The 26292-nt window shown below is 38.6% G+C and overlaps 38 non-coding genes across 38 annotated transcripts; all 38 read left to right on the plus strand.

Moving 5' to 3' along the window:
- Window positions 1-428: 428 nt before the first annotated feature.
- On the plus strand, window positions 429-501 carry TRNAF-GAA (transfer RNA phenylalanine (anticodon GAA)). Its single transcript has one exon. It is a non-coding gene; the product is annotated as a tRNA-Phe (tRNA).
- A 600-nt stretch (window positions 502-1101) lies between these two features.
- On the plus strand, window positions 1102-1174 carry TRNAF-GAA (transfer RNA phenylalanine (anticodon GAA)). Its single transcript has one exon. It is a non-coding gene; the product is annotated as a tRNA-Phe (tRNA).
- A 601-nt stretch (window positions 1175-1775) lies between these two features.
- On the plus strand, window positions 1776-1848 carry TRNAF-GAA (transfer RNA phenylalanine (anticodon GAA)). The gene has a single exon. It is a non-coding gene; the product is annotated as a tRNA-Phe (tRNA).
- A 599-nt stretch (window positions 1849-2447) lies between these two features.
- On the plus strand, window positions 2448-2520 carry TRNAF-GAA (transfer RNA phenylalanine (anticodon GAA)). The gene has a single exon. It is a non-coding gene; the product is annotated as a tRNA-Phe (tRNA).
- A 600-nt stretch (window positions 2521-3120) lies between these two features.
- TRNAF-GAA (transfer RNA phenylalanine (anticodon GAA)) lies at window positions 3121-3193 on the plus strand. Its single transcript has one exon. It is a non-coding gene; the product is annotated as a tRNA-Phe (tRNA).
- A 602-nt stretch (window positions 3194-3795) lies between these two features.
- Window positions 3796-3868, plus strand: TRNAF-GAA (transfer RNA phenylalanine (anticodon GAA)). The gene has a single exon. It is a non-coding gene; the product is annotated as a tRNA-Phe (tRNA).
- Window positions 3869-4467: 599 nt separating this feature from the next.
- TRNAF-GAA (transfer RNA phenylalanine (anticodon GAA)) lies at window positions 4468-4540 on the plus strand. The gene has a single exon. It is a non-coding gene; the product is annotated as a tRNA-Phe (tRNA).
- Window positions 4541-5141: 601 nt separating this feature from the next.
- Window positions 5142-5214, plus strand: TRNAF-GAA (transfer RNA phenylalanine (anticodon GAA)). Its single transcript has one exon. It is a non-coding gene; the product is annotated as a tRNA-Phe (tRNA).
- A 600-nt stretch (window positions 5215-5814) lies between these two features.
- TRNAF-GAA (transfer RNA phenylalanine (anticodon GAA)) lies at window positions 5815-5887 on the plus strand. The gene has a single exon. It is a non-coding gene; the product is annotated as a tRNA-Phe (tRNA).
- A 601-nt stretch (window positions 5888-6488) lies between these two features.
- On the plus strand, window positions 6489-6561 carry TRNAF-GAA (transfer RNA phenylalanine (anticodon GAA)). The gene has a single exon. It is a non-coding gene; the product is annotated as a tRNA-Phe (tRNA).
- A 599-nt stretch (window positions 6562-7160) lies between these two features.
- TRNAF-GAA (transfer RNA phenylalanine (anticodon GAA)) lies at window positions 7161-7233 on the plus strand. The gene has a single exon. It is a non-coding gene; the product is annotated as a tRNA-Phe (tRNA).
- Window positions 7234-7832: 599 nt separating this feature from the next.
- Window positions 7833-7905, plus strand: TRNAF-GAA (transfer RNA phenylalanine (anticodon GAA)). The gene has a single exon. It is a non-coding gene; the product is annotated as a tRNA-Phe (tRNA).
- Window positions 7906-8506: 601 nt separating this feature from the next.
- On the plus strand, window positions 8507-8579 carry TRNAF-GAA (transfer RNA phenylalanine (anticodon GAA)). The gene has a single exon. It is a non-coding gene; the product is annotated as a tRNA-Phe (tRNA).
- A 598-nt stretch (window positions 8580-9177) lies between these two features.
- On the plus strand, window positions 9178-9250 carry TRNAF-GAA (transfer RNA phenylalanine (anticodon GAA)). The gene has a single exon. It is a non-coding gene; the product is annotated as a tRNA-Phe (tRNA).
- Window positions 9251-9912: 662 nt separating this feature from the next.
- On the plus strand, window positions 9913-9985 carry TRNAF-GAA (transfer RNA phenylalanine (anticodon GAA)). The gene has a single exon. It is a non-coding gene; the product is annotated as a tRNA-Phe (tRNA).
- Window positions 9986-10583: 598 nt separating this feature from the next.
- On the plus strand, window positions 10584-10656 carry TRNAF-GAA (transfer RNA phenylalanine (anticodon GAA)). The gene has a single exon. It is a non-coding gene; the product is annotated as a tRNA-Phe (tRNA).
- A 600-nt stretch (window positions 10657-11256) lies between these two features.
- TRNAF-GAA (transfer RNA phenylalanine (anticodon GAA)) lies at window positions 11257-11329 on the plus strand. Its single transcript has one exon. It is a non-coding gene; the product is annotated as a tRNA-Phe (tRNA).
- A 599-nt stretch (window positions 11330-11928) lies between these two features.
- On the plus strand, window positions 11929-12001 carry TRNAF-GAA (transfer RNA phenylalanine (anticodon GAA)). The gene has a single exon. It is a non-coding gene; the product is annotated as a tRNA-Phe (tRNA).
- Window positions 12002-12601: 600 nt separating this feature from the next.
- Window positions 12602-12674, plus strand: TRNAF-GAA (transfer RNA phenylalanine (anticodon GAA)). Its single transcript has one exon. It is a non-coding gene; the product is annotated as a tRNA-Phe (tRNA).
- A 599-nt stretch (window positions 12675-13273) lies between these two features.
- On the plus strand, window positions 13274-13346 carry TRNAF-GAA (transfer RNA phenylalanine (anticodon GAA)). Its single transcript has one exon. It is a non-coding gene; the product is annotated as a tRNA-Phe (tRNA).
- A 600-nt stretch (window positions 13347-13946) lies between these two features.
- TRNAF-GAA (transfer RNA phenylalanine (anticodon GAA)) lies at window positions 13947-14019 on the plus strand. Its single transcript has one exon. It is a non-coding gene; the product is annotated as a tRNA-Phe (tRNA).
- A 602-nt stretch (window positions 14020-14621) lies between these two features.
- Window positions 14622-14694, plus strand: TRNAF-GAA (transfer RNA phenylalanine (anticodon GAA)). Its single transcript has one exon. It is a non-coding gene; the product is annotated as a tRNA-Phe (tRNA).
- Window positions 14695-15292: 598 nt separating this feature from the next.
- On the plus strand, window positions 15293-15365 carry TRNAF-GAA (transfer RNA phenylalanine (anticodon GAA)). The gene has a single exon. It is a non-coding gene; the product is annotated as a tRNA-Phe (tRNA).
- Window positions 15366-16027: 662 nt separating this feature from the next.
- Window positions 16028-16100, plus strand: TRNAF-GAA (transfer RNA phenylalanine (anticodon GAA)). The gene has a single exon. It is a non-coding gene; the product is annotated as a tRNA-Phe (tRNA).
- A 598-nt stretch (window positions 16101-16698) lies between these two features.
- On the plus strand, window positions 16699-16771 carry TRNAF-GAA (transfer RNA phenylalanine (anticodon GAA)). The gene has a single exon. It is a non-coding gene; the product is annotated as a tRNA-Phe (tRNA).
- A 600-nt stretch (window positions 16772-17371) lies between these two features.
- On the plus strand, window positions 17372-17444 carry TRNAF-GAA (transfer RNA phenylalanine (anticodon GAA)). Its single transcript has one exon. It is a non-coding gene; the product is annotated as a tRNA-Phe (tRNA).
- A 600-nt stretch (window positions 17445-18044) lies between these two features.
- Window positions 18045-18117, plus strand: TRNAF-GAA (transfer RNA phenylalanine (anticodon GAA)). The gene has a single exon. It is a non-coding gene; the product is annotated as a tRNA-Phe (tRNA).
- Window positions 18118-18717: 600 nt separating this feature from the next.
- TRNAF-GAA (transfer RNA phenylalanine (anticodon GAA)) lies at window positions 18718-18790 on the plus strand. Its single transcript has one exon. It is a non-coding gene; the product is annotated as a tRNA-Phe (tRNA).
- Window positions 18791-19452: 662 nt separating this feature from the next.
- Window positions 19453-19525, plus strand: TRNAF-GAA (transfer RNA phenylalanine (anticodon GAA)). Its single transcript has one exon. It is a non-coding gene; the product is annotated as a tRNA-Phe (tRNA).
- Window positions 19526-20124: 599 nt separating this feature from the next.
- Window positions 20125-20197, plus strand: TRNAF-GAA (transfer RNA phenylalanine (anticodon GAA)). The gene has a single exon. It is a non-coding gene; the product is annotated as a tRNA-Phe (tRNA).
- A 600-nt stretch (window positions 20198-20797) lies between these two features.
- TRNAF-GAA (transfer RNA phenylalanine (anticodon GAA)) lies at window positions 20798-20870 on the plus strand. Its single transcript has one exon. It is a non-coding gene; the product is annotated as a tRNA-Phe (tRNA).
- Window positions 20871-21469: 599 nt separating this feature from the next.
- On the plus strand, window positions 21470-21542 carry TRNAF-GAA (transfer RNA phenylalanine (anticodon GAA)). Its single transcript has one exon. It is a non-coding gene; the product is annotated as a tRNA-Phe (tRNA).
- Window positions 21543-22142: 600 nt separating this feature from the next.
- TRNAF-GAA (transfer RNA phenylalanine (anticodon GAA)) lies at window positions 22143-22215 on the plus strand. Its single transcript has one exon. It is a non-coding gene; the product is annotated as a tRNA-Phe (tRNA).
- A 602-nt stretch (window positions 22216-22817) lies between these two features.
- Window positions 22818-22890, plus strand: TRNAF-GAA (transfer RNA phenylalanine (anticodon GAA)). Its single transcript has one exon. It is a non-coding gene; the product is annotated as a tRNA-Phe (tRNA).
- Window positions 22891-23488: 598 nt separating this feature from the next.
- Window positions 23489-23561, plus strand: TRNAF-GAA (transfer RNA phenylalanine (anticodon GAA)). Its single transcript has one exon. It is a non-coding gene; the product is annotated as a tRNA-Phe (tRNA).
- A 662-nt stretch (window positions 23562-24223) lies between these two features.
- Window positions 24224-24296, plus strand: TRNAF-GAA (transfer RNA phenylalanine (anticodon GAA)). Its single transcript has one exon. It is a non-coding gene; the product is annotated as a tRNA-Phe (tRNA).
- A 1125-nt stretch (window positions 24297-25421) lies between these two features.
- Window positions 25422-25494, plus strand: TRNAF-GAA (transfer RNA phenylalanine (anticodon GAA)). The gene has a single exon. It is a non-coding gene; the product is annotated as a tRNA-Phe (tRNA).
- Window positions 25495-26094: 600 nt separating this feature from the next.
- On the plus strand, window positions 26095-26167 carry TRNAF-GAA (transfer RNA phenylalanine (anticodon GAA)). The gene has a single exon. It is a non-coding gene; the product is annotated as a tRNA-Phe (tRNA).
- The last annotated feature ends 125 nt before the right edge of the window (window positions 26168-26292 follow it).

Genomic DNA, 26292 nt, shown 5'->3' on the forward strand with positions numbered 1-26292 from the left:
AGAAAAGAGGACATACAGTCAACTTAAAAGAGACAAACATTTCTTAATGAATATATATCAAAGAAAATATAGGACACATATAGAGTAGATAATTTACCTGAATAAAAGGTACTAGATTGGAGATTTATCTCATGGGAAGTCATAAATACAGCTGCATTTACCTGAATAAAAGGTACTAGATTGGAGGTTTGTCTTATGGGAACTCATAAATACAGCTGCAGGAGGGCAAAAAATTCAAAAATGTTTCTCAGGAAAGGTATTTGAACCCAAGTCTACAGGACACATGCAACCTGCATGGAGCGCCTTAGACCCTCTAACCACACCGACAACGCACCACTGCTACTACGACTCAGAAAATATCATGAGTCTTTGCCTGCACAGGACACTTGTGCTGAAAAAAAAAATCACACAAACTGTGATGCAATGTAGCCGAAATAGCTCTGTTGGGAGAGCGTTAGACTGAAGATCTAAAGGTCCCTGGTTCGATCCCGGGTTTTGGCATGATATCTTATTGTTAGAAAAAACTTAGTAAAATAAAGCCAAATTCAGACTACACCCGGAACTCGGCAAGATAAACTGATTCTCAATACAGAAACGTCCTGATTGAACCAGACAAAATAGAGACATGGATTTAACACAATACCTCTGGTCACATCAAATATTTCAAGACTGCAAGAAAAGAGGACATACAGTCAACTTAAAAGAGACAAACATTTCTTAATGAATATATATCAAAGAAAATATAGGACACATATAGAGTAGATAATTTACCTGAATAAAAGGTACTAGATTGGAGATTTATCTCATGGGAAGTCATAAATACAGCTGCATTTACCTGAATAAAAGGTACTAGATTGGAGGTTTGTCTTATGGGAACTCATAAATACAGCTGCAGGAGGGCAAAAAATTCAAAAATGTTTCTCAGGAAAGGTATTTGAACCCAAGTCTACAGGACACATGCAACCTGCATGGAGCGCCTTAGACCCTCTAACCACACCGACAACGCACCACTGCTACTACGACTCAGAAAATATCATGAGTCTTTGCCTGCACAGGACACTTGTGCTGAAAAAAAAATCACACAAACTGTGATGCAATGTAGCCGAAATAGCTCAGTTGGGAGAGCGTTAGACTGAAGATCTAAAGGTCCCTGGTTCGATCCCGGGTTTCGGCATGATATCTTATTGTTAGAAAAAACTTAGTAAAATAAAGCCAAATTCAGACTACACCCGGAAGTCGGCAAGATAAACTGATTCTCAATACAGAAACGTCCTGATTGAACCAGACAAAATAGAGACATGGATTTAACACAATACCTCTGGTCACATCAAATATTTCAAGACTGCAAGAAAAGAGGACATACAGTCAACTTAAAAGAGACAAACATTTCTTAATGAATATATATCAAAGAAAATATAGGACACATATAGAGTAGATAATTTACCTGAATAAAAGGTACTAGATTGGAGATTTATCTCATGGGAAGTCATAAATACAGCTGCATTTACCTGAATAAAAGGTACTAGATTGGAGGTTTGTCTTATGGGAACTCATAAATACAGCTGCAGGAGGGCAAAAAATTCAAAAATGTTTCTCAGGAAAGGTATTTGAACCCAAGTCTACAGGACACATGCAACCTGCATGGAGCGCCTTAGACCCTCTAACCACACCGACAACGCACCACTGCTACTACGACTCAGAAAATATCATGAGTCTTTGCCTGCACAGGACACTTGTGCTGAAAAAAAAAATCACACAAACTGTGATGCAATGTAGCCGAAATAGCTCAGTTGGGAGAGCGTTAGACTGAAGATCTAAAGGTCCCTGGTTCGATCCCGGGTTTTGGCATGATATCTTATTGTTAGAAAAAACTTAGTAAAATAAAGCCAAATTCAGACTACACCCGGAACTCGGCAAGATAAACTGATTCTCAATACAGAAACGTCCTGATTGAACCAGACAAAATAGAGACATGGATTTAACACAATACCTCTGGTCACATCAAATATTTCAAGACTGCAAGAAAAGAGGACATACAGTCAACTTAAAAGAGACAAACATTTCTTAATGAATATATATCAAAGAAAATATAGGACACATATAGAGTAGATAATTTACCTGAATAAAAGGTACTAGATTGGAGATTTATCTCATGGGAAGTCATAAATACAGCTGCATTTACCTGAATAAAAGGTACTAGATTGGAGGTTTGTCTTATGGGAACTCATAAATACAGCTGCAGGAGGGCAAAAAATTCAAAAATGTTTCTCAGGAAAGGTATTTGAACCCAAGTCTACAGGACACATGCAACCTGCATGGAGCGCCTTAGACCCTCTAACCACACCGACAACACACCACTGCTACTACAACTCATAAAATATCATGAGTCTTTTCCTGCACGGGACACTTGTGCTGAAAAAAAATCACACAAACTGTGATGCAATGTAGCCGAAATAGCTCAGTTGGGAGAGCGTTAGACTGAAGATCTAAAGGTCCCTGGTTCGATCCCGGGTTTCGGCATGATATCTTATTGTTAGAAAAAACTTAGTAAAATAAAGCCAAATTCAGACTACACCCGGAACTCGGCAAGATAAACTGATTCTCAATACAGAAACGTCCTGATTGAACCAGACAAAATAGAGACATGGATTTAACACAATACCTCTGGTCACATCAAATATTTCAAGACTGCAAGAAAAGAGGACATACAGTCAACTTAAAAGAGACAAACATTTCTTAATGAATATATATCAAAGAAAATATAGGACACATATAGAGTAGATAATTTACCTGAATAAAAGGTACTAGATTGGAGATTTATCTCATGGGAAGTCATAAATACAGCTGCATTTACCTGAATAAAAGGTACTAGATTGGAGGTTTGTCTTATGGGAACTCATAAATACAGCTGCAGGAGGGCAAAAAATTCAAAAATGTTTCTCAGGAAAGGTATTTGAACCCAAGTCTACAGGACACATGCAACCTGCATGGAGCGCCTTAGACCCTCTAACCACACCGACAACGCACCACTGCTACTACGACTCAGAAAATATCATGAGTCTTTGCCTGCACAGGACACTTGTGCTGAAAAAAAAATCACACAAACTGTGATGCAATGTAGCCGAAATAGCTCAGTTGGGAGAGCGTTAGACTGAAGATCTAAAGGTCCCTGGTTCGATCCCGGGTTTCGGCATGATATCTTATTGTTAGAAAAAACTTAGTAAAATAAAGCCAAATTCAGACTACACCCGGAAGCCGGCAAGATAAACTGATTCTCAATACAGAAACGTCCTGATTGAACCAGACAAAATAGAGACATGGATTTAACACAATACCTCTGGTCACATCAAATATTTCAAGACTGCAAGAAAAGAGGACATACAGTCAACTTAAAAGAGACAAACATTTCTTAATGAATATATATCAAAGAAAATATAGGACACATATAGAGTAGATAATTTACCTGAATAAAAGGTACTAGATTGGAGATTTATCTCATGGGAAGTCATAAATACAGCTGCATTTACCTGAATAAAAGGTACTAGATTGGAGGTTTGTCTTATGGGAACTCATAAATACAGCTGCAGGAGGGCAAAAAATTCAAAAATGTTTCTCAGGAAAGGTATTTGAACCCAAGTCTACAGGACACATGCAACCTGCATGGAGCGCCTTAGACCCTCTAACCACACCGACAACGCACCACTGCTACTACGACTCAGAAAATATCATGAGTCTTTGCCTGCACAGGACACTTGTGCTGAAAAAAAAAAATCACACAAACTGTGATGCAATGTAGCCGAAATAGCTCAGTTGGGAGAGCGTTAGACTGAAGATCTAAAGGTCCCTGGTTCGATCCCGGGTTTTGGCATGATATCTTATTGTTAGAAAAAACTTAGTAAAATAAAGCCAAATTCAGACTACACCCGGAACTCGGCAAGATAAACTGATTCTCAATACAGAAACGTCCTGATTGAACCAGACAAAATAGAGACATGGATTTAACACAATACCTCTGGTCACATCAAATATTTCAAGACTGCAAGAAAAGAGGACATACAGTCAACTTAAAAGAGACAAACATTTCTTAATGAATATATATCAAAGAAAATATAGGACACATATAGAGTAGATAATTTACCTGAATAAAAGGTACTAGATTGGAGATTTATCTCATGGGAAGTCATAAATACAGCTGCATTTACCTGAATAAAAGGTACTAGATTGGAGGTTTGTCTTATGGGAACTCATAAATACAGCTGCAGGAGGGCAAAAAATTCAAAAATGTTTCTCAGGAAAGGTATTTGAACCCAAGTCTACAGGACACATGCAACCTGCATGGAGCGCCTTAGACCCTCTAACCACACCGACAACACACCACTGCTACTACAACTCATAAAATATCATGAGTCTTTTCCTGCACGGGACACTTGTGCTGAAAAAAAATCACACAAACTGTGATGCAATGTAGCCGAAATAGCTCAGTTGGGAGAGCGTTAGACTGAAGATCTAAAGGTCCCTGGTTCGATCCCGGGTTTCGGCATGATATCTTATTGTTAGAAAAAACTTAGTAAAATAAAGCCAAATTCAGACTACACCCGGAAGTCGGCAAGATAAACTGATTCTCAATACAGAAACGTCCTGATTGAACCAGACAAAATAGAGACATGGATTTAACACAATACCTCTGGTCACATCAAATATTTCAAGACTGCAAGAAAAGAGGACATACAGTCAACTTAAAAGAGACAAACATTTCTTAATGAATATATATCAAAGAAAATATTGGACACATATATAGTAGATAATTTACCTGAATAAAAGGTACTAGATTGGAGATTTATCTCATGGGAAGTCATAAATACAGCTGCATTTACCTGAATAAAAGGTACTAGATTGGAGGTTTGTCTTATGGGAACTCATAAATACAGCTGCAGGAGGGCAAAAAATTCAAAAATGTTTCTCAGGAAAGGTATTTGAACCCAAGTCTACAGGACACATGCAACCTGCATGGAGCGCCTTAGACCCTCTAACCACACCGACAACGCACCACTGCTACTACGACTCAGAAAATATCATGAGTCTTTGCCTGCACAGGACACTTGTGCTGAAAAAAAAAATCACACAAACTGTGATGCAATGTAGCCGAAATAGCTCTGTTGGGAGAGCGTTAGACTGAAGATCTAAAGGTCCCTGGTTCGATCCCGGGTTTCGGCATGATATCTTATTGTTAGAAAAAACTTAGTAAAATAAAGCCAAATTCAGACTACACCCGGAACTCGGCAAGATAAACTGATTCTCAATACAGAAACGTCCTGATTGAACCAGACAAAATAGAGACATGGATTTAACACAATACCTCTGGTCACATCAAATATTTCAAGACTGCAAGAAAAGAGGACATACAGTCAACTTAAAAGAGACAAACATTTCTTAATGAATATATATCAAAGAAAATATAGGACACATATAGAGTAGATAATTTACCTGAATAAAAGGTACTAGATTGGAGATTTATCTCATGGGAAGTCATAAATACAGCTGCATTTACCTGAATAAAAGGTACTAGATTGGAGGTTTGTCTTATGGGAACTCATAAATACAGCTGCAGGAGGGCAAAAAATTCAAAAATGTTTCTCAGGAAAGGTATTTGAACCCAAGTCTACAGGACACATGCAACCTGCATGGAGCGCCTTAGACCCTCTAACCACACCGACAACGCACCACTGCTACTACGACTCAGAAAATATCATGAGTCTTTGCCTGCACAGGACACTTGTGCTGAAAAAAAAATCACACAAACTGTGATGCAATGTAGCCGAAATAGCTCAGTTGGGAGAGCGTTAGACTGAAGATCTAAAGGTCCCTGGTTCGATCCCGGGTTTCGGCATGATATCTTATTGTTAGAAAAAACTTAGTAAAATAAAGCCAAATTCAGACTACACCCGGAAGTCGGCAAGATAAACTGATTCTCAATACAGAAACGTCCTGATTGAACCAGACAAAATAGAGACATGGATTTAACACAATACCTCTGGTCACATCAAATATTTCAAGACTGCAAGAAAAGAGGACATACAGTCAACTTAAAAGAGACAAACATTTCTTAATGAATATATATCAAAGAAAATATAGGACACATATAGAGTAGATAATTTACCTGAATAAAAGGTACTAGATTGGAGATTTATCTCATGGGAAGTCATAAATACAGCTGCATTTACCTGAATAAAAGGTACTAGATTGGAGGTTTGTCTTATGGGAACTCATAAATACAGCTGCAGGAGGGCAAAAAATTCAAAAATGTTTCTCAGGAAAGGTATTTGAACCCAAGTCTACAGGACACATGCAACCTGCATGGAGCGCCTTAGACCCTCTAACCACACCGACAACGCACCACTGCTACTACGACTCAGAAAATATCATGAGTCTTTGCCTGCACAGGACACTTGTGCTGAAAAAAAAAATCACACAAACTGTGATGCAATGTAGCCGAAATAGCTCAGTTGGGAGAGCGTTAGACTGAAGATCTAAAGGTCCCTGGTTCGATCCCGGGTTTTGGCATGATATCTTATTGTTAGAAAAAACTTAGTAAAATAAAGCCAAATTCAGACTACACCCGGAACTCGGCAAGATAAACTGATTCTCAATACAGAAACGTCCTGATTGAACCAGACAAAATAGAGACATGGATTTAACACAATACCTCTGGTCACATCAAATATTTCAAGACTGCAAGAAAAGAGGACATACAGTCAACTTAAAAGAGACAAACATTTCTTAATGAATATATATCAAAGAAAATATAGGACACATATAGAGTAGATAATTTACCTGAATAAAAGGTACTAGATTGGAGATTTATCTCATGGGAAGTCATAAATACAGCTGCATTTACCTGAATAAAAGGTACTAGATTGGAGGTTTGTCTTATGGGAACTCATAAATACAGCTGCAGGAGGGCAAAAAATTCAAAAATGTTTCTCAGGAAAGGTATTTGAACCCAAGTCTACAGGACACATGCAACCTGCATGGAGCGCCTTAGACCCTCTAACCACACCGACAACACACCACTGCTACTACAACTCATAAAATATCATGAGTCTTTTCCTGCACGGGACACTTGTGCTGAAAAAAAATCACACAAACTGTGATGCAATGTAGCCGAAATAGCTCAGTTGGGAGAGCGTTAGACTGAAGATCTAAAGGTCCCTGGTTCGATCCCGGGTTTCGGCATGATATCTTATTGTTAGAAAAAACTTAGTAAAATAAAGCCAAATTCAGACTACACCCGGAACTCGGCAAGATAAACTGATTCTCAATACAGAAACGTCCTGATTGAACCAGACAAAATAGAGACATGGATTTAACACAATACCTCTGGTCACATCAAATATTTCAAGACTGCAAGAAAAGAGGACATACAGTCAACTTAAAAGAGACAAACATTTCTTAATGAATATATATCAAAGAAAATATAGGACACATATAGAGTAGATAATTTACCTGAATAAAAGGTACTAGATTGGAGATTTATCTCATGGGAAGTCATAAATACAGCTGCATTTACCTGAATAAAAGGTACTAGATTGGAGGTTTGTCTTATGGGAACTCATAAATACAGCTGCAGGAGGGCAAAAAATTCAAAAATGTTTCTCAGGAAAGGTATTTGAACCCAAGTCTACAGGACACATGCAACCTGCATGGAGCGCCTTAGACCCTCTAACCACACCGACAACGCACCACTGCTACTACGACTCAGAAAATATCATGAGTCTTTGCCTGCACAGGACACTTGTGCTGAAAAAAAATCACACAAACTGTGATGCAATGTAGCCGAAATAGCTCAGTTGGGAGAGCGTTAGACTGAAGATCTAAAGGTCCCTGGTTCGATCCCGGGTTTCGGCATGATATCTTATTGTTAGAAAAAACTTAGTAAAATAAAGCCAAATTCAGACTACACCCGGAAGTCGGCAAGATAAACTGATTCTCAATACAGAAACGTCCTGATTGAACCAGACAAAATAGAGACATGGATTTAACACAATACCTCTGGTCACATCAAATATTTCAAGACTGCAAGAAAAGAGGACATACAGTCAACTTAAAAGAGACAAACATTTCTTAATGAATATATATCAAAGAAAATATAGGACACATATAGAGTAGATAATTTACCTGAATAAAAGGTACTAGATTGGAGATTTATCTCATGGGAAGTCATAAATACAGCTGCATTTACCTGAATAAAAGGTACTAGATTGGAGGTTTGTCTTATGGGAACTCATAAATACAGCTGCAGGAGGGCAAAAAATTCAAAAATGTTTCTCAGGAAAGGTATTTGAACCCAAGTCTACAGGACACATGCAACCTGCATGGAGCGCCTTAGACCCTCTAACCACACCGACAACGCACCACTGCTACTACGACTCAGAAAATATCATGAGTCTTTGCCTGCACAGGACACTTGTGCTGAAAAAAAAAATCACACAAACTGTGATGCAATGTAGCTGAAATAGCTCAGTTGGGAGAGCGTTAGACTGAAGATCTAAAGGTCCCTGGTTCGATCCCGGGTTTTGGCATGATATCTTATTGTTAGAAAAAACTTAGTAAAATAAAGCCAAATTCAGACTACACCCGGAACTCGGCAAGATAAACTGATTCTCAATACAGAAACGTCCTGATTGAACCAGACAAAATAGAGACATGGATTTAACACAATACCTCTGGTCATCAAATATTTCAAGACTGCAAGAAAAGAGGACATACAGTCAACTTAAAAGAGACAAACATTTCTTAATGAATATATATCAAAGAAAATATAGGACACATATAGAGTAGATAATTTACCTGAATAAAAGGTACTAGATTGGAGATTTATCTCATGGGAAGTCATAAATACAGCTGCATTTACCTGAATAAAAGGTACTAGATTGGAGATTTATCTCATGGGAACTCATAAATACAGCTGCAGGAGGGCAAAAAATTCAAAAATGTTTCTCAGGAAAGGTATTTGAACCCAAGTCTACAGGACACATGCAACCTGCATGGAGCGCCTTAGACCCTCTAACCACACCGACAACGCACCACTGCTACTACGACTCAGAAAATATCATGAGTCTTTGCCTGCACAGGACACTTGTGCTGAAAAAAAAATCACACAAACTGTGATGCAATGTAGCCGAAATAGCTCAGTTGGGAGAGCGTTAGACTGAAGATCTAAAGGTCCCTGGTTCGATCCCGGGTTTTGGCATGATATCTTATTGTTAGAAAAAACTTAGTAAAATAAAGCCAAATTCAGACTACACCCGGAACTCGGCAAGATAAACTGATTCTCAATACAGAAACGTCCTGATTGAACCAGACAAAATAGAGACATGGATTTAACACAATACCTCTGGTCATCAAATATTTCAAGACTGCAAGAAAAGAGGACATACAGTCAACTTAAAAGAGACAAACATTTCTTAATGAATATATATCAAAGAAAATATAGGACACATATAGAGTAGATAATTTACCTGAATAAAAGGTACTAGATTGGAGATTTATCTCATGGGAAGTCATAAATACAGCTGCATTAACCTGAATAAAAGGTACTAGATTGGAGATTTATCTCATGGGAAGTCATAAATACAGCTGCATTTACCTGAATAAAAGGTACTAGATTGGAGGTTTGTCTTATGGGAACTCATAAATACAGCTGCAGGAGGGCAAAAAATTCAAAAATGTTTCTCAGGAAAGGTATTTGAACCCAAGTCTACAGGACACATGCAACCTGCATGGAGCGCCTTAGACCCTCTAACCACACCGACAACGCACCACTGCTACTACGACTCAGAAAATATCATGAGTCTTTGCCTGCACAGGACACTTGTGCTGAAAAAAAAATCACACAAACTGTGATGCAATGTAGCCGAAATAGCTCAGTTGGGAGAGCGTTAGACTGAAGATCTAAAGGTCCCTGGTTCGATCCCGGGTTTTGGCATGATATCTTATTGTTAGAAAAAACTTATTAAAATAAAGCCAAATTCAGACTACACCCGGAACTCGGCAAGATAAACTGATTCTCAATACAGAAACGTCCTGATTGAACCAGACAAAATAGAGACATGGATTTAACACAATACCTCTGGTCATCAAATATTTCAAGACTGCAAGAAAAGAGGACATACAGTCAACTTAAAAGAGACAAACATTTCTTAATGAATATATATCAAAGAAAATATAGGACACATATAGAGTAGATAATTTACCTGAATAAAAGGTACTAGATTGGAGATTTATCTCATGGGAAGTCATAAATACAGCTGCATTTACCTGAATAAAAGGTACTAGATTGGAGGTTTGTCTTATGGGAACTCATAAATACAGCTGCAGGAGGGCAAAAAATTCAAAAATGTTTCTCAGGAAAGGTATTTGAACCCAAGTCTACAGGACACATGCAACCTGCATGGAGCACCTTAGTCCCTCTAACCACACCGACAACGCACCACTGCTAGTACGACTCAGAAAATATCATGAGTCTTTGCCTGCACAGGACACTTGTGCTGAAAAAAAAATCACACAAACTGTGATGCAATGTAGCCAAAATAGCTCAGTTGGGAGAGCGTTAGACTGAAGATCTAAAGGTCCCTGGTTCGATCCCGGGTTTCGGCATGATATCTTATTGTTAGAAAAAACTTAGTAAAATAAAGCCAAATTCAGACTACACCCGGAACTCGGCAAGATAAACTGATTCTCAATACAGAAACGTCCTGATTGAACCAGACAAAATAGAGACATGGATTTAACACAATACCTCTGGTCACATCAAATATTTCAAGACTGCAAGAAAAGAGGACATACAGTCAACTTAAAAAAGACAAACATTTCTTAATGAATATATATCAAAGAAAATATAGGACACATATAGAGTAGATAATTTACCTGAATAAAAGGTACTAGATTGGAGATTTATCTCATGGGAAGTCATAAATACTGCTGCATTTACCTGAATAAAAGGTACTAGATTGGAGGTTTGTCTTATGGGAACTCATAAATACAGCTGCAGGAGGGCAAAAAATTCAAAAATGTTTCTCAGGAAAGGTATTTGAACCCAAGTCTACAGGACACATGCAACCTGCATGGAGCGCCTTAGACCCTCTAACCACACCGACAACGCACCACTGCTACTACGACTCAGAAAATATCATGAGTCTTTGCCTGCACAGGACACTTGTGCTGAAAAAAAAATCACACAAACTGTGATGCAATGTAGCCGAAATAGCTCAGTTGGGAGAGCGTTAGACTGAAGATCTAAAGGTCCCTGGTTCGATCCCGGGTTTTGGCATGATATCTTATTGTTAGAAAAAACTTAGTAAAATAAAGCCAAATTCAGACTACACCCGGAACTCGGCAAGATAAACTGATTCTCAATACAGAAACGTCCTGATTGAACCAGACAAAATAGAGACATGGATTTAACACAATACCTCTGGTCACATCAAATATTTCAAGACTGCAAGAAAAGAGGACATACAGTCAACTTAAAAGAGACAAACATTTCTTAATGAATATATATCAAAGAAAATATAGGACACATATAGAGTAGATAATTTACCTGAATAAAAGGTACTAGATTGGAGATTTATCTCATGGGAAGTCATAAATACAGCTGCATTTACCTGAATAAAAGGTACTAGATTGGAGGTTTGTCTTATGGGAACTCATAAATACAGCTGCAGGAGGGCAAAAAATTCAAAAATGTTTCTCAGGAAAGGTATTTGAACCCAAGTCTACAGGACACATGCAACCTGCATGGAGCACCTTAGACCCTCTAACCACACCGACAACACACCACTGCTACTACAACTCATAAAATATCATGAGTCTTTTCCTGCACGGGACACTTGTGCTGAAAAAAAATCACACAAACTGTGATGCAATGTAGCCGAAATAGCTCAGTTGGGAGAGCGTTAGACTGAAGATCTAAAGGTCCCTGGTTCGATCCCGGGTTTCGGCATGATATCTTATTGTTAGAAAAAACTTAGTAAAATAAAGCCAAATTCAGACTACACCCGGAACTCGGCAAGATAAACTGATTCTCAATACAGAAACGTCCTGATTGAACCAGACAAAATAGAGACATGGATTTAACACAATACCTCTGGTCACATCAAATATTTCAAGACTGCAAGAAAAGAGGACATACAGTCAACTTAAAAGAGACAAACATTTCTTAATGAATATATATCAAAGAAAATATAGGACACATATAGAGTAGATAATTTACCTGAATAAAAGGTACTAGATTGGAGATTTATCTCATGGGAAGTCATAAATACAGCTGCATTTACCTGAATAAAAGGTACTAGATTGGAGGTTTGTCTTATGGGAACTCATAAATACAGCTGCAGGAGGGCAAAAAATTCAAAAATGTTTCTCAGGAAAGGTATTTGAACCCAAGTCTACAGGACACATGCAACCTGCATGGAGCGCCTTAGACCCTCTAACCACACCGACAACGCACCACTGCTACTACGACTCAGAAAATATCATGAGTCTTTGCCTGCACAGGACACTTGTGCTGAAAAAAAAATCACACAAACTGTGATGCAATGTAGCCGAAATAGCTCAGTTGGGAGAGCGTTAGACTGAAGATCTAAAGGTCCCTGGTTCGATCCCGGGTTTTGGCATGATATCTTATTGTTAGAAAAAACTTAGTAAAATAAAGCCAAATTCAGACTACACCCGGAACTCGGCAAGATAAACTGATTCTCAATACAGAAACGTCCTGATTGAACCAGACAAAATAGAGACATGGATTTAACACAATACCTCTGGTCACATCAAATATTTCAAGACTGCAAGAAAAGAGGACATACAGTCAACTTAAAAGAGACAAACATTTCTTAATGAATATATATCAAAGAAAATATAGGACACATATAGAGTAGATAATTTACCTGAATAAAAGGTACTAGATTGGAGATTTATCTCATGGGAAGTCATAAATACAGCTGCATTTACCTGAATAAAAGGTACTAGATTGGAGGTTTGTCTTATGGGAACTCATAAATACAGCTGCAGGAGGGCAAAAAATTCAAAAATGTTTCTCAGGAAAGGTATTTGAACCCAAGTCTACAGGACACATGCAACCTGCATGGAGCACCTTAGACCCTCTAACCACACCGACAACACACCACTGCTACTACAACTCATAAAATATCATGAGTCTTTTCCTGCACGGGACACTTGTGCTGAAAAAAAATCACACAAACTGTGATGCAATGTAGCCGAAATAGCTCAGTTGGGAGAGCGTTAGACTGAAGATCTAAAGGTCCCTGGTTCGATCCCGGGTTTCGGCATGATATCTTATTGTTAGAAAAAACTTAGTAAAATAAAGCCAAATTCAGACTACACCCGGAACTCGGCAAGATAAACTGATTCTCAATACAGAAACGTCCTGATTGAACCAGACAAAATAGAGACATGGATTTAACACAATACCTCTGGTCACATCAAATATTTCAAGACTGCAAGAAAAGAGGACATACAGTCAACTTAAAAGAGACAAACATTTCTTAATGAATATATATCAAAGAAAATATAGGACACATATAGAGTAGATAATTTACCTGAATAAAAGGTACTAGATTGGAGATTTATCTCATGGGAAGTCATAAATACAGCTGCATTTACCTGAATAAAAGGTACTAGATTGGAGGTTTGTCTTATGGGAACTCATAAATACAGCTGCAGGAGGGCAAAAAATTCAAAAATGTTTCTCAGGAAAGGTATTTGAACCCAAGTCTACAGGACACATGCAACCTGCATGGAGCGCCTTAGACCCTCTAACCACACCGACAACGCACCACTGCTACTACGACTCAGAAAATATCATGAGTCTTTGCCTGCACAGGACACTTGTGCTGAAAAAAAAATCACACAAACTGTGATGCAATGTAGCCGAAATAGCTCAGTTGGGAGAGCGTTAGACTGAAGATCTAAAGGTCCCTGGTTCGATCCCGGGTTTCGGCATGATATCTTATTGTTAGAAAAAACTTAGTAAAATAAAGCCAAATTCAGACTACACCCGGAAGTCGGCAAGATAAACTGATTCTCAATACAGAAACGTCCTGATTGAACCAGACAAAATAGAGACATGGATTTAACACAATACCTCTGGTCACATCAAATATTTCAAGACTGCAAGAAAAGAGGACATACAGTCAACTTAAAAGAGACAAACATTTCTTAATGAATATATATCAAAGAAAATATAGGACACATATAGAGTAGATAATTTACCTGAATAAAAGGTACTAGATTGGAGATTTATCTCATGGGAAGTCATAAATACAGCTGCATTTACCTGAATAAAAGGTACTAGATTGGAGGTTTGTCTTATGGGAACTCATAAATACAGCTGCAGGAGGGCAAAAAATTCAAAAATGTTTCTCAGGAAAGGTATTTGAACCCAAGTCTACAGGACACATGCAACCTGCATGGAGCGCCTTAGACCCTCTAACCACACCGACAACGCACCACTGCTACTACGACTCAGAAAATATCATGAGTCTTTGCCTGCACAGGACACTTGTGCTGAAAAAAAAAAATCACACAAACTGTGATGCAATGTAGCTGAAATAGCTCAGTTGGGAGAGCGTTAGACTGAAGATCTAAAGGTCCCTGGTTCGATCCCGGGTTTTGGCATGATATCTTATTGTTAGAAAAAACTTAGTAAAATAAAGCCAAATTCAGACTACACCCGGAACTCGGCAAGATAAACTGATTCTCAATACAGAAACGTCCTGATTGAACCAGACAAAATAGAGACATGGATTTAACACAATACCTCTGGTCATCAAATATTTCAAGACTGCAAGAAAAGAGGACATACAGTCAACTTAAAAGAGACAAACATTTCTTAATGAATATATATCAAAGAAAATATAGGACACATATAGAGTAGATAATTTACCTGAATAAAAGGTACTAGATTGGAGATTTATCTCATGGGAAGTCATAAATACAGCTGCATTTACCTGAATAAAAGGTACTAGATTGGAGATTTATCTCATGGGAACTCATAAATACAGCTGCAGGAGGGCAAAAAATTCAAAAATGTTTCTCAGGAAAGGTATTTGAACCCAAGTCTACAGGACACATGCAACCTGCATGGAGCGCCTTAGACCCTCTAACCACACCGACAACGCACCACTGCTACTACGACTCAGAAAATATCATGAGTCTTTGCCTGCACAGGACACTTGTGCTGAAAAAAAAATCACACAAACTGTGATGCAATGTAGCCGAAATAGCTCAGTTGGGAGAGCGTTAGACTGAAGATCTAAAGGTCCCTGGTTCGATCCCGGGTTTCGGCATGATATCTTATTGTTAGAAAAAACTTAGTAAAATAAAGCCAAATTCAGACTACACCCGGAACTCGGCAAGATAAACTGATTCTCAATACAGAAACGTCCTGATTGAACCAGACAAAATAGAGACATGGATTTAACACAATACCTCTGGTCATCAAATATTTCAAGACTGCAAGAAAAGAGGACATACAGTCAACTTAAAAGAGACAAACATTTCTTAATGAATATATATCAAAGAAAATATAGGACACATATAGAGTAGATAATTTACCTGAATAAAAGGTACTAGATTGGAGATTTATCTCATGGGAAGTCATAAATACAGCTGCATTTACCTGAATAAAAGGTACTAGATTGGAGATTTATCTCATGGGAAGTCATAAATACAGCTGCATTTACCTGAATAAAAGGTACTAGATTGGAGGTTTGTCTTATGGGAACTCATAAATACAGCTGCAGGAGGGCAAAAAATTCAAAAATGTTTCTCAGGAAAGGTATTTGAACCCAAGTCTACAGGACACATGCAACCTGCATGGAGCGCCTTAGACCCTCTAACCACACCGACAACGCACCACTGCTACTACGACTCAGAAAATATCATGAGTCTTTGCCTGCACAGGACACTTGTGCTGAAAAAAAAATCACACAAACTGTGATGCAATGTAGCCGAAATAGCTCAGTTGGGAGAGCGTTAGACTGAAGATCTAAAGGTCCCTGGTTCGATCCCGGGTTTTGGCATGATATCTTATTGTTAGAAAAAACTTATTAAAATAAAGCCAAATTCAGACTACACCCGGAACTCGGCAAGATAAACTGATTCTCAATACAGAAACGTCCTGATTGAACCAGACAAAATAGAGACATGGATTTAACACAATACCTCTGGTCATCAAATATTTCAAGACTGCAAGAAAAGAGGACATACAGTCAACTTAAAAGAGACAAACATTTCTTAATGAATATATATCAAAGAAAATATAGGACACATATAGAGTAGATAATTTACCTGAATAAAAGGTACTAGATTGGAGATTTATCTCATGGGAAGTCATAAATACAGCTGCATTTACCTGAATAAAAGGTACTAGATTGGAGGTTTGTCTTATGGGAACTCATAAATACAGCTGCAGGAGGGCAAAAAATTCAAAAATGTTTCTCAGGAAAGGTATTTGAACCCAAGTCTACAGGACACATGCAACCTGCATGGAGCACCTTAGTCCCTCTAACCACACCGACAACGCACCACTGCTAGTACGACTCAGAAAATATCATGAGTCTTTGCCTGCACAGGACACTTGTGCTGAAAAAAAAATCACACAAACTGTGATGCAATGTAGCCAAAATAGCTCAGTTGGGAGAGCGTTAGACTGAAGATCTAAAGGTCCCTGGTTCGATCCCGGGTTTCGGCATGATATCTTATTGTTAGAAAAAACTTAGTAAAATAAAGCCAAATTCAGACTACACCCGGAACTCGGCAAGATAAACTGATTCTCAATACAGAAACGTCCTGATTGAACCAGACAAAATAGAGACATGGATTTAACACAATACCTCTGGTCACATCAAATATTTCAAGACTGCAAGAAAAGAGGACATACAGTCAACTTAAAAAAGACAAACATTTCTTAATGAATATATATCAAAGAAAATATAGGACACATATAGAGTAGATAATTTACCTGAATAAAAGGTACTAGATTGGAGATTTATCTCATGGGAAGTCATAAATACTGCTGCATTTACCTGAATAAAAGGTACTAGATTGGAGGTTTGTCTTATGGGAACTCATAAATACAGCTGCAGGAGGGCAAAAAATTCAAAAATGATTGTCAGGAAAGGTATTTGAACCCAAGTCTACAAGACACATGCAACCTGCATGGAGCGCCTTAGACCCTCTAACCTCACCGACAACACACCGCTGCTACTACGACTCAGAAAATATCATGAGTCTTTGCCTGCACAGGACACTTGTGCTGAAAAAAAAATCACACAAACTATAAAGCAATGTAGCCGAAATAGCTCAGTTGGGAGAGCGTTAGACTGAAGATCTAAAGGTCCCTGGTTCGATCCCGGGTTTCGGCATGATATCTTATTGTTAGAAAAAACTTAGTAAAATAAAGCCAAATTCAGACTACACCCGGAACTCGGCAAGATAAACTGATTCTCAATACAGAAACGTCCTGATTGAACCAGACAAAATAGAGACATGGATTTAACACAATACCTCTGGTCACATCAAATATTTCAAGACTGCAAGAAAAGAGGACATACAGTCAACTTAAAAGAGACAAACATTTCTTAATGAATATATATCAAAGAAAATATAGGACACATATAGAGTAGATAATTTACCTGAATAAAAGGTACTAGATTGGAGATTTATCTCATGGGAAGTCATAAATACAGCTGCATTTACCTGAATAAAAGGTACTAGATTGGAGGTTTGTCTTATGGGAACTCATAAATACAGCTGCAGGAGGGCAAAAAATTCAAAAATGTTTCTCAGGAAAGGTATTTGAACCCAAGTCTACAGGACACATGCAACCTGCATGGAGCGCCTTAGACCCTCTAACCACACCGACAACGCGCCACTGCTACTACGACTCAGAAAATATCATGAGTCTTTGCCTGCACAGGACACTTGTGCTGAAAAAAAAATCACACAAACTGTGATGCAATGTAGCCGAAATAGCTCAGTTGGGAGAGCGTTAGACTGAAGATCTAAAGGTCCCTGGTTCGATCCCGGGTTTTGGCATGATATCTTATTGTTAGAAAAAACTTAGTAAAATAAAGCCAAATTCAGACTACACCCGGAACTCGGCAAGATAAACTGATTCTCAATACAGAAACGTCCTGATTGAACCAGACAAAATAGAGACATGGATTTAACACAATACCTCTGGTCACATCAAATATTTCAAGACTGCAAGAAAAGAGGACATACAGTCAACATAAAAGAGACAAACATTTCTTAATGAATATATATCAAAGAAAATATAGGACACATATAGAGTAGATAATTTACCTGAATAAAAGGTACTAGATTGGAGATTTATCTCATGGGAAGTCATAAATACAGCTGCATTTACCTGAATAAAAGGTACTAGATTGGAGGTTTGTCTTATGGGAACTCATAAATACAGCTGCAGGAGGGCAAAAAATTCAAAAATGTTTCTCAGGAAAGGTATTTGCACCCAAGTCTACAGGACACATGCAACCTGCATGGAGCGCCTTAGACCCTCTAACCACACCGACAACGCACCACTGCTACTACGACTCAGAAAATATCATGAGTCTTTGCCTGCACAGGACACTTGTGCTGAAAAAAAAATCACACAAACTGTGATGCAATGTAGCCGAAATAGCTCAGTTGGGAGAGCGTTAGACTGAAGATCTAAAGGTCCCTGGTTCGATCCCGGGTTTCGGCATGATATCTTATTGTTAGAAAAAACTTAGTAAAATAAAGCCAAATTCAGACTACACCCGGAACTCGGCAAGATAAACTGATTCTCAATACAGAAACGTCCTGATTGAACCAGACAAAATAGAGACATGGATTTAACACAATACCTCTGGTCATCAAATATTTCAAGACTGCAAGAAAAGAGGACATACAGTCAACTTAAAAGAGACAAACATTTCTTAATGAATATATATCAAAGAAAATATAGGACACATATAGAGTAGATCATTTACCTGAATAAAAGGTACTAGATTGGAGATTTATCTCATGGGAAGTCATAAATACAGCTGCATTTACCTGAATAAAAGGTACTAGATTGGAGATTTATCTCATGGGAAGTCATAAATACAGCTGCATTTACCTGAATAAAAGGTACTAGATTGGAGGTTTGTCTTATGGGAACTCATAAATACAGCTGCAGGAGGGCAAAAAATTCAAAAATGTTTCTCAGGAAAGGTATTTGAACCCAAGTCTACAGGACACATGCAACCTGCATGGAGCGCCTTAGACCCTCTAACCACACCGACAATGCACCACTGCTACTACGACTCAGAAAATATCATGAGTCTTTGCCTGCACAGGACACTTGTGCTGAAAAAAAAATCACACAAACTGTGATGCAATGTAGCCGAAATAGCTCAGTTGGGAGAGCGTTAGACTGAAGATCTAAAGGTCCCTGGTTCGATCCCGGGTTTTGGCATGATATCTTATTGTTAGAAAAAACTTAGTAAAATAAAGCCAAATTCAGACTACACCCGGAACTCGGCAAGATAAACTGATTCTCAATACAGAAACGTCCTGATTGAACCAGACAAAATAGAGACATGGATTTAACACAATACCTCTGGTCACATCAAATATTTCAAGACTGCAGGAAAAGAGGACATACAGTCAACTTAAAAGAGACAAACATTTCTTAATGAATATATATCAAAGAAAATATAGGACACATATAGAGTAGATAATTTACCTGAATAAAAGGTACTAGATTGGAGATTTATCTCATGGGAAGTCATAAATACAGCTGCATTTACCTGAATAAAAGGTACTAGATTGGAGGTTTGTCTTATGGGAACTCATAAATACAGCTGCAGGAGGGCAAAAAATTCAAAAATGTTTCTCAGGAAAGGTATTTGAACCCAAGTCTACAGGACACATGCAACCTGCATGGAGCACCTTAGACCCTCTAACCACACCGACAACACACCACTGCTACTACAACTCATAAAATATCATGAGTCTTTTCCTGCACGGGACACTTGTGCTGAAAAAAAATCACACAAACTGTGATGCAATGTAGCCGAAATAGCTTAGTTGGGAGAGCGTTAGACTGAAGATCTAAAGGTCCCTGGTTCGATCCCGGGTTTCGGCATGATATCTTATTGTTAGAAAAAACTTAGTAAAATAAAGCCAAATTCAGACTACACCCGGAACTCGGCAAGATAAACTGATTCTCAATACAGAAACGTCCTGATTGAACCAGACAAAATAGAGACATGGATTTAACACAATACCTCTGGTCACATCAAATATTTCAAGACTGCAAGAAAAGAGGACATACAGTCAACTTAAAAAAGACAAACATTTCTTAATGAATATATATCAAAGAAAATATAGGACACATATAGAGTAGATAATTTACCTGAATAAAAGGTACTAGATTGGAGATTTATCTCATGGGAAGTCATAAATACTGCTGCATTTACCTGAATAAAAGGTACTAGATTGGAGGTTTGTCTTATGGGAACTCATAAATACAGCTGCAGGAGGGCAAAAAATTCAAAAATGTTTCTCAGGAAAGGTATTTGAACCCAAGTCTACAGGACACATGCAACCTGCATGGAGCGCCTTAGACCCTCTAACCACACCGACAACGCACCACTGCTACTACGACTCAGAAAATATCATGAGTCTTTGCCTGCACAGGACACTTGTGCTGAAAAAAAAATCACACAAACTGTGATGCAATGTAGCCGAAATAGCTCAGTTGGGAGAGCGTTAGACTGAAGATCTAAAGGTCCCTGGTTCGATCCCGGGTTTTGGCATGATATCTTATTGTTAGAAAAAACTTAGTAAAATAAAGCCAAATTCAGACTACACCCGGAACTCGGCAAGATAAACTGATTCTCAATACAGAAACGTCCTGATTGAACCAGACAAAATAGAGACATGGATTTAACACAATACCTCTGGTCACATCAAATATTTCAAGACTGCAAGAAAAGAGGACATACAGTCAACTTAAAAGAGACAAACATTTCTTAATGAATATATATCAAAGAAAATATAGGACACATATAGAGTAGATAATTTACCTGAATAAAAGGTACTAGATTGGAGATTTATCTCATGGGAAGTCATAAATACAGCTGCATTTACCTGAATAAAAGGTACTAGATTGGAGGTTTGTCTTATGGGAACTCATAAATACAGCTGCAGGAGGGCAAAAAATTCAAAAATGTTTCTCAGGAAAGGTATTTGAACCCAAGTCTACAGGACACATGCAACCTGCATGGAGCACCTTAGACCCTCTAACCACACCGACAACACACCACTGCTACTACAACTCATAAAATATCATGAGTCTTTTCCTGCACGGGACACTTGTGCTGAAAAAAAATCACACAAACTGTGATGCAATGTAGCCGAAATAGCTCAGTTGGGAGAGCGTTAGACTGAAGATCTAAAGGTCCCTGGTTCGATCCCGGGTTTCGGCATGATATCTTATTGTTAGAAAAAACTTAGTAAAATAAAGCCAAATTCAGACTACACCCGGAACTCGGCAAGATAAACTGATTCTCAATACAGAAACGTCCTGATTGAACCAGACAAAATAGAGACATGGATTTAACACAATACCTCTGGTCACATCAAATATTTCAAGACTGCAAGAAAAGAGGACATACAGTCAACTTAAAAGAGACAAACATTTCTTAATGAATATATATCAAAGAAAATATAGGACACATATAGAGTAGATAATTTACCTGAATAAAAGGTACTAGATTGGAGATTTATCTCATGGGAAGTCATAAATACAGCTGCATTTACCTGAATAAAAGGTACTAGATTGGAGGTTTGTCTTATGGGAACTCATAAATACAGCTGCAGGAGGGCAAAAAATTCAAAAATGTTTCTCAGGAAAGGTATTTGAACCCAAGTCTACAGGACACATGCAACCTGCATGGAGCGCCTTAGACCCTCTAACCACACCGACAACGCACCACTGCTACTACGACTCAGAAAATATCATGAGTCTTTGCCTGCACAGGACACTTGTGCTGAAAAAAAAATCACACAAACTGTGATGCAATGTAGCCGAAATAGCTCAGTTGGGAGAGCGTTAGACTGAAGATCTAAAGGTCCCTGGTTCGATCCCGGGTTTCGGCATGATATCTTATTGTTAGAAAAAACTTAGTAAAATAAAGCCAAATTCAGACTACACCCGGAAGTCGGCAAGATAAACTGATTCTCAATACAGAAACGTCCTGATTGAACCAGACAAAATAGAGACATGGATTTAACACAATACCTCTGGTCACATCAAATATTTCAAGACTGCAAGAAAAGAGGACATACAGTCAACTTAAAAGAGACAAACATTTCTTAATGAATATATATCAAAGAAAATATAGGACACATATAGAGTAGATAATTTACCTGAATAAAAGGTACTAGATTGGAGATTTATCTCATGGGAAGTCATAAATACAGCTGCATTTACCTGAATAAAAGGTACTAGATTGGAGGTTTGTCTTATGGGAACTCATAAATACAGCTGCAGGAGGGCAAAAAATTCAAAAATGTTTCTCAGGAAAGGTATTTGAACCCAAGTCTACAGGACACATGCAACCTGCATGGAGCGCCTTAGACCCTCTAACCACACCGACAACGCACCACTGCTACTACGACTCAGAAAATATCATGAGTCTTTGCCTGCACAGGACACTTGTGCTGAAAAAAAAAAATCACACAAACTGTGATGCAATGTAGCTGAAATAGCTCAGTTGGGAGAGCGTTAGACTGAAGATCTAAAGGTCCCTGGTTCGATCCCGGGTTTTGGCATGATATCTTATTGTTAGAAAAAACTTAGTAAAATAAAGCCAAATTCAGACTACACCCGGAACTCGGCAAGATAAACTGATTCTCAATACAGAAACGTCCTGATTGAACCAGACAAAATAGAGACATGGATTTAACACAATACCTCTGGTCATCAAATATTTCAAGACTGCAAGAAAAGAGGACATACAGTCAACTTAAAAGAGACAAACATTTCTTAATGAATATATATCAAAGAAAATATAGGACACATATAGAGTAGATAATTTACCTGAATAAAAGGTACTAGATTGGAGATTTATCTCATGGGAAGTCATAAATACAGCTGCATTTACCTGAATAAAAGGTACTAGATTGGAGATTTATCTCATGGGAACTCATAAATACAGCTGCAGGAGGGCAAAAAATTCAAAAATGTTTCTCAGGAAAGGTATTTGAACCCAAGTCTACAGGACACATGCAACCTGCATGGAGCGCCTTAGACCCTCTAACCACACCGACAACGCACCACTGCTACTACGACTCAGAAAATATCATGAGTCTTTGCCTGCACAGGACACTTGTGCTGAAAAAAAAATCACACAAACTGTGATGCAATGTAGCCGAAATAGCTCAGTTGGGAGAGCGTTAGACTGAAGATCTAAAGGTCCCTGGTTCGATCCCGGGTTTTGGCATGATATCTTATTGTTAGAAAAAACTTAGTAAAATAAAGCCAAATTCAGACTACACCCGGAACTCGGCAAGATAAACTGATTCTCAATACAGAAACGTCCTGATTGAACCAGACAAAATAGAGACATGGATTTAACACAATACCTCTGGTCATCAAATATTTCAAGACTGCAAGAAAAGAGGACATACAGTCAACTTAAAAGAGACAAACATTTCTTAATGAATATATATCAAAGAAAATATAGGACACATATAGAGTAGATAATTTACCTGAATAAAAGGTACTAGATTGGAGATTTATCTCATGGGAAGTCATAAATACAGCTGCATTTACCTGAATAAAAGGTACTAGATTGGAGATTTATCTCATGGGAAGTCATAAATACAGCTGCATTTACCTGAATAAAAGGTACTAGATTGGAGGTTTGTCTTATGGGAACTCATAAATACAGCTGCAGGAGGGCAAAAAATTCAAAAATGTTTCTCAGGAAAGGTATTTGAACCCAAGTCTACAGGACACATGCAACCTGCATGGAGCGCCTTAGACCCTCTAACCACACCGACAACGCACCACTGCTACTACGACTCAGAAAATATCATGAGTCTTTGCCTGCACAGGACACTTGTGCTGAAAAAAAAATCACACAAACTGTGATGCAATGTAGCCGAAATAGCTCAGTTGGGAGAGCGTTAGACTGAAGATCTAAAGGTCCCTGGTTCGATCCCGGGTTTTGGCATGATATCTTATTGTTAGAAAAAACTTATTAAAATAAAGCCAAATTCAGACTACACCCGGAACTCGGCAAGATAAACTGATTCTCAATACAGAAACGTCCTGATTGAACCAGACAAAATAGAGACATGGATTTAACACAATACCTCTGGTCATCAAATATTTCAAGACTGCAAGAAAAGAGGACATACAGTCAACTTAAAAGAGACAAACATTTCTTAACCACCCTGGCGTTCTGATTAAATCGCCAGGGTGGCTGCGGGAGGGTTTTTTTTAAATAAAAAAAAAACTATTTCATGCAGCCAACTGAAAGTTGGCTGCATGAAAGCCCACTAGAGGGCGCTCCGGAGGCGATCTTCCGATCGCCTCCGGCGCCCAGAATAAACAAGGAAGGCCGCAATGAGCGGCCTTCCTTGTTTCGCTTATATCGTCGCCATAGCGACGAGCGGAGTGACGTCATCGACGTCAGCCGACGTCCTGACGTCAGCCGCCTCCGATCCAGCCCTTAGCGCTGGCCGGAACTTTTTGTTCCGGCTACGCTGGGCTCAGGCGGCTAGGGGGGCCCTCTTTCGCCGCTGCTCGCGGCGAATCGCCGCAGAGCGGCGGCGATCAGGCAGCACACGCGGCTGGCAAAGTGCCGGCTGCGTGTGCTGCTTTTTATTTCGTTAAAATCGGCCCAGCAGGGCCTGAGCGGCAGCCGCTGGCGGTGTTGGACGAGCTGAGCTCGTCCAGACCGCTCAGCTGGTTAATGAATATATATCAAAGAAAATATAGGACACATATAGAGTAGATAATTTACCTGAATAAAAGGTACTAGATTGGAGATTTATCTCATGGGAAGTCATAAATACAGCTGCATTTACCTGAATAAAAGGTACTAGATTGGAGGTTTGTCTTATGGGAACTCATAAATACAGCTGCAGGAGGGCAAAAAATTCAAAAATGTTTCTCAGGAAAGGTATTTGAACCCAAGTCTACAGGACACATGCAACCTGCATGGAGCACCTTAGTCCCTCTAACCACACCGACAACGCACCACTGCTAGTACGACTCAGAAAATATCATGAGTCTTTGCCTGCACAGGACACTTGTGCTGAAAAAAAAATCACACAAACTGTGATGCAATGTAGCCAAAATAGCTCAGTTGGGAGAGCGTTAGACTGAAGATCTAAAGGTCCCTGGTTCGATCCCGGGTTTCGGCATGATATCTTATTGTTAGAAAAAACTTAGTAAAATAAAGCCAAATTCAGACTACACCCGGAACTCGGCAAGATAAACTGATTCTCAATACAGAAACGTCCTGATTGAACCAGACAAAATAGAGACATGGATTTAACACAATACCTCTGGTCACATCAAATATTTCAAGACTGCAAGAAAAGAGGACATACAGTCAACTTAAAAAAGACAAACATTTCTTAATGAATATATATCAAAGAAAATATAGGACACATATAGAGTAGATAATTTACCTGAATAAAAGGTACTAGATTGGAGATTTATCTCATGGGAAGTCATAAATACTGCTGCATTTACCTGAATAAAAGGTACTAGATTGGAGGTTTGTCTTATGGGAACTCATAAATACAGCTGCAGGAGGGCAAAAAATTCAAAAATGATTGTCAGGAAAGGTATTTGAACCCAAGTCTACAAGACACATGCAACCTGCATGGAGCGCCTTAGACCCTCTAACCTCACCGACAACACACCGCTGCTACTACGACTCAGAAAATATCATGAGTCTTTGCCTGCACAGGACACTTGTGCTGAAAAAAAAATCACACAAACTATAAAGCAATGTAGCCGAAATAGCTCAGTTGGGAGAGCGTTAGACTGAAGATCTAAAGGTCCCTGGTTCGATCCCGGGTTTCGGCATGATATCTTATTGTTAGAAAAAACTTAGTAAAATAAAGCCAAATTCAGACTACACCCGGAACTCGGCAAGATAAACTGATTCTCAATACAGAAACGTCCTGATTGAACCAGACAAAATAGAGACA

The sequence above is a fragment of the Hyperolius riggenbachi genome, chromosome 6 (assembly GCF_040937935.1).
Source record: "Hyperolius riggenbachi isolate aHypRig1 chromosome 6, aHypRig1.pri, whole genome shotgun sequence".
NCBI lineage: Eukaryota > Metazoa > Chordata > Amphibia > Anura > Hyperoliidae > Hyperolius > Hyperolius riggenbachi.